The sequence below is a fragment of the Callithrix jacchus genome, chromosome 1 (assembly GCF_049354715.1).
Source record: "Callithrix jacchus isolate 240 chromosome 1, calJac240_pri, whole genome shotgun sequence".
In the NCBI taxonomy this organism is placed as follows: domain Eukaryota; kingdom Metazoa; phylum Chordata; class Mammalia; order Primates; family Cebidae; genus Callithrix; species Callithrix jacchus.
Window position 1 is genome coordinate 197,710,122 of NC_133502.1, and position 5,265 is coordinate 197,715,386.

The window sequence follows — 5,265 nt, forward strand, 5'->3', positions numbered from 1 at the left end:
GCCTTTTCTACTACAGGACAAAGCTGAGGAGATTTGAGGGGAGGTCTGAAAACAGAAGATAACATAGAAGCAAGATACTTGTATCTGAATTCCAGCATTGCCTCATACTAGCCGTATAAATTTGGGCATATCATTGAAACTCAATTTTCTCATCCAGAAAATGGAAGCCACTTTAAGAGGATAAGATTTTACTGAGATCATAGGTATGAGAATAATTTCTAAAACATAGAGCTCTATGCTTTAGATATTATCAATTCCAATGCCTTGGTAAGTCAATATCTCCATGCTTTTGACAGTCCAGTGACATTTTTTGAGTAGTCAGTTTCTCTGTTAAAATTATTTGTCTCTAAAATCCTTCCAGCTTGGACATTCTATGGCATCCAAGTAGTAGCATAAAATACTTTATTCAAAAATGAAAAAGAGGCCGGGAGCGGTGGCTCACGCCTGTAATCCCAGCACTTTGGGAGGCTGAGGCGGGTGGATCACGAGGTCAAGAGATCGAGACCATCCTAGTCAACATGGTGAAACCCCATCTCTACTAAAAATACAAAAAATTAGCTGGGCATGGTGGCGCGTGCCTATAATCTTAGCTACTCAGGAGACTGAGGCAGGAGAATTGCCTGAACCCAGGAGGCGGAGGTTACGGTGAGCTGAGGTCGCTCCATTGCACTCCAGCCTGGGTAACAAGAGCGAAACTCCATCTCAAAAAAAAAATATGGAAAAGAGGAAAAGAGACATGATGTCCAGATGCCAGACTTCAATGTTGGTAATATTTATAAGAAAAGGCCCCTTACTCACAATGTTCTAGTCACCTGGCTCATCTTTCTGTCCAGAAAACATTTCATTTTCAATCCCATCTCAGGGCCTTTGCTCTGGATGTTCTCTCTGCCTGAAACAAGCTTCCCATTCAGTTCAGTAGGATGTCAGCTCAGACATCATCTCGACAGATAAGCCTTTCTACCCACTGCTATCTAAAGAAGCACTGCCCACTCCATCCCCCGTCATCACTTTTTATCCACCCATTGTTCCATTGCTTTTTCGGCATTCACCAAATGAGCTGGAATTACCCAGTCAATATTTTCTATTCTATTCTCTGTCTCCAGCATGAAAACATATGTCTCACAAAAGCAGGACTGGTATCCCCAGTGCCTGAATAAGTGACCAGAAAAAAATAGGCATTTAATAAAGATTGGTGGAATAAAGTACTGAATAAATGGATTTTATCCCATGTTACTTGGGCATGCCTGTGTGTGGATAGATTCCGACTCAATCTCAGAGAGGAGATGCCACATCCCATTTCCAGTCCCCTGAGTCATCGAGTGTCATGCCTGATAAATGGCCATCATTGTGGGAAGGCACCAGATCTTATTTCTCAGCTGGAGCTGACACCAGTATCTCCTGCTTATTGTGGGTGAGGGAGCTGAGTCCACACCTGGAAGGGCCAGGAGGAGATGGGCACTCCAGTCCATGCTGTTTTTTTAAAAAAAGTCCAGTTTTCTTCTTTCTATCCACTTGTGAAATCTGCTGTCACCCTTTTGTAGAGATGTCTGAGAAAGTGCAAAACCAGATTTCCTGGATCCAGGGATGCAATAGTTTGTGCAATTATAACCCAGCACATCACAGAAGTCAGATTGGCGCTCGCTGCTTGCATAATTCATCATTCATTTTCTTGTTATGGCTTAAGACCTTTCATATCTGGTAGACAAAAAAAATTAAGTTTACATTGCTTGATTAAAAATTCAGAAGTTTAAGGGCAGGAAACGAGAATGTGAGTTGTATCATCATTAAATAGACAGATATAAATAAAGCACTGGAAGAGAAAACGTGGAAAAGGGGGCAAGGAAGAGACAATGAAAAAAAGTAAACCTTGTCGGTGACTTGTCATTCTTAGATGAAGAATGTCAGGAGAGACTTCGTTAATTCCTTCTTCCTAATGGTCAAAATTCAGGGAGTGTGGCAGAAAGGGAAGTGAGAAGCTTTGGGGCCCGGAGGGTTTTCTAATCCTCCCTCCCTCTCTCTCTTCTTTCCTCTTTCCCTTTATCTCTCCTCTTTCTCCCTCTCTTCCTTCCTCTTCTCCAAAGTTTTATTTAAGCCCCTGTTCTTTATCAGCCATACTGCAAAGCTGTAGGGATGGAAAGTGAATGAATCAGAATCCTCTATTGACGAGGGACCTGCAGGCTATTTGAAGAAAACCCAATTCCAGCCAAGAGTGATCAGTGATGATATAGGGGATGCAGAGAGTTTGTAGGAGCCCAAAAGAGATGGCCGATCCAGCCGGGGAATGGTCAGGGATGCTTCTAAGAGAAAACAGTGCTTGAATTGGTTCTTAAAGGAGGCACAGGTATTAGCTGGGTGATGGATAGGGGATAGGGTGAGGGATGGCACTCAATGTAGGAGTGAACATGTGCAGAGGCCCAGAGGCAGGATGAAAGATGGTGTGTTTCTGTGGAGGGTGAAAATTGGGCTGGGTGGAGATGAAGTTAGAGTCAAACAGGGCTCAGGTCTTCTCACTAAGAACCTTGTGGGGCAAATTAAGAAGCTTGTACTTATCTCCCACTAGACTGAAAGGTTCCTTGAAGGCAGGGACTATATCTTTTCTATTCTTTCACCAGTGAAACCCTGTTCCTTGGCATGTGATCTGGTACCAAACAGCACTCAATGAGTGTTTGTTGACTGACTTTTTCAGAAGTCATAGGGAACAATTGAAGAATATTGAGCACAGGAGCAACATAATCATGTTTGAACTTTTGAAAGAAACTTCTGGATGGACAATGCTTGAAAATGACTTGTAGGAGAAAGAGAGGAGCTGGCCAGGGCTGGAGGTTTGGAGACTGTAGTCAAGACTATAAATGGTCACCAACTATTTAATCTCTCCTTCCTTTTGGAAATAGAACACCCTGAAGCAGAGGGTACAGGACTGCCTAGGTAAAGACTGCATTTCCCAGCCTCCCTTGCAACTAGGTGTGGCCATGTGACTAGGTTCTCACCAATGAAATGTGAGTGGATGTGACAGGTGTGTGTTAAACTTTCACACTTCTTCCTTAAAAGGAAGCTACTTGCCCCATTTCCCTCTTTTTTTTTTTCTGTCTTGAATATAGTCAGAATGATGGGGAACAGTTTCAACCATGGAGATAAGGATCATTCTCTAGGGCAGGAATTGGCAAACTTTGCTTGTGAACCTATATCTCCTGGCCACTTGTTTTTGTAAATAAAGTTTGATTGAAGCACAGCCACATGCATTCATGTCACTGTTGTCTGTGGCTGCTTTTTGCTACAGTAGCAGAGTTGAATGGTTGTGACAGAAATGTTTATGGCTAAGTCTAAAGTACTCACTATTTGAACCCACTGTTGTGGCTCATGCCTATAATCACAGCACTTTGGGAGGTTGAGTGATGGATGGTTGAGGTATCTGTGGGTCCCAATGAGTCTGGGAGGCAGTTGGTCCTCAGGGGAGGATTTGGAGAAGTGACACAGTGTATGAGTGGGCTAGAGTTAAGCTTTTGGTAAGGTGATGCTAGCACCAGAGTTTGAGCTAGAAAGCTAGGAAAGGCTTTAGCTATCACTCAGCCATCTCCCCATGTTATCACTAAAGAGACGGAGGCTTAGAAATGAGAACAAGCTCACAAGCTCTTCCACAGTCACACAGAGGGGTGTTGTCAAAGCCCAGGCATCCCGACTCTGGGTCTCTCTTGTATTGACTCCCCTCCTTCCCAGACATCCACATGCCAGGTCCGCTGCCAGGCATAGGGGTACAATAGAAAGCCAAACACACATGGTCACTACCAAGTGAATGATGAGATGCCAGCTGGACGAGGCCCCCGATTTCAGAGTTGTTGGGACTTGCCAGACATGCATCTTAGGAAAGTGAACTATGGTGATAAGAGCGGCTCCCATTTCCTGAGCATGTCTCACTATGGGCTGAGAGAAGTGCTTTTTACGTATAATCATACTCAGTTCTCACAGCACAAAGGCAGGCATTACTAGCAGCCTCACTTCGTGGATGAGACAAGGCTAGGCTCAGAGACACCATCCCTAGCCAAAGGTCACACAGCAATAAATTTGCCAGAGTTGCTCACTCGTGAATACAAACATTCATTCAACAAATACTTATTGAGAACCTACTGAGTGGCAGGTGCCATTCTAGCATTTAGATTTATAGGAAGAAAGAAAATTGATCAAGTTACTGCTCTCCTGGAGTTTGGTTTCTAGTAGTGGGGGGAGGAAAGGTAAATAAATAAATAAACAAATAAATTAATGAAGTATCTGATAACTTCAAGTTCTGAAAGGAAGAACAAAAGAAACACTAAAGTTGAGAAATAAAGGGGTGGTGCTATTCTGCAGAGGATGGCCACAAAGGACTCCTTAATAACCTGACTTTGGCTGGGTGCAGTGGCTCATGCCTGTAATCCCAGCACTTTGGGAAGCCAAGGTGAGTGGATCACTTGAGGTTAGGAGTTTGAGACCAGCCTAGCCAACATGGTAAAACCCCATCTCTACTAAAAAAGAAAAATTAGCTGGGCATGGCAACAGATGCCTGTAATCCCAGCTACTCAGAAAGCTGACGCAGGAGAATTGCTTGAACGGGGAAGTCGAGGTTGCAGTGAGCTGAGATCACACCACTGCATTCCAGCTTGGGTGACAGAAAAAGACTCTGTCTCAAAAAGAATAAAATAAATAAAAAATTAATAAAGCGACTCTGAGCAGAAACATGGATAAAGTGAGGTTGGGACAAGCCGTGTGTATACCAGAGAAGATACTTCAGCAATGGGAACAGTAAGTGCAAAGGTCTTGAAGTGGGACTGCAACTCAGGTCTCTCTGCGGTTAACACCTTTTCCCCAACTCTGCTATGCTGTTCAATTCAACATGCACTTTTCTGAGCACTTGCTATGTACCAGCCTGAATCAGAGGCCGGATAATATAATGAAGTCTACCAGACCCAATTTCTGCCCTCAGTGTTTTTCACAAAGTGGCAGGGGAGATGCACACATACACTGGACATTCTGTGAGGACCCCAGGCAGATACAGAATAGGTGAAATAAAATAGGAATGGGAGCTTGTCTGGACAAGAAAGAACTTGCCCTAGAGTTCAAAGGCAGGTGGATTTTTTTGAATACTTTAAGCTCTGGGGATACAGGTGCAGAACGTGTAGAACATAGCTGTGCATGTGCCATGGTGGTTTGCTGCACCCATAAACCCATCATCTACATTAGGTATTTCTCCTAATGCTCTCTTCCCTAACCCCTCACCCTCCAACAGGCCACAGT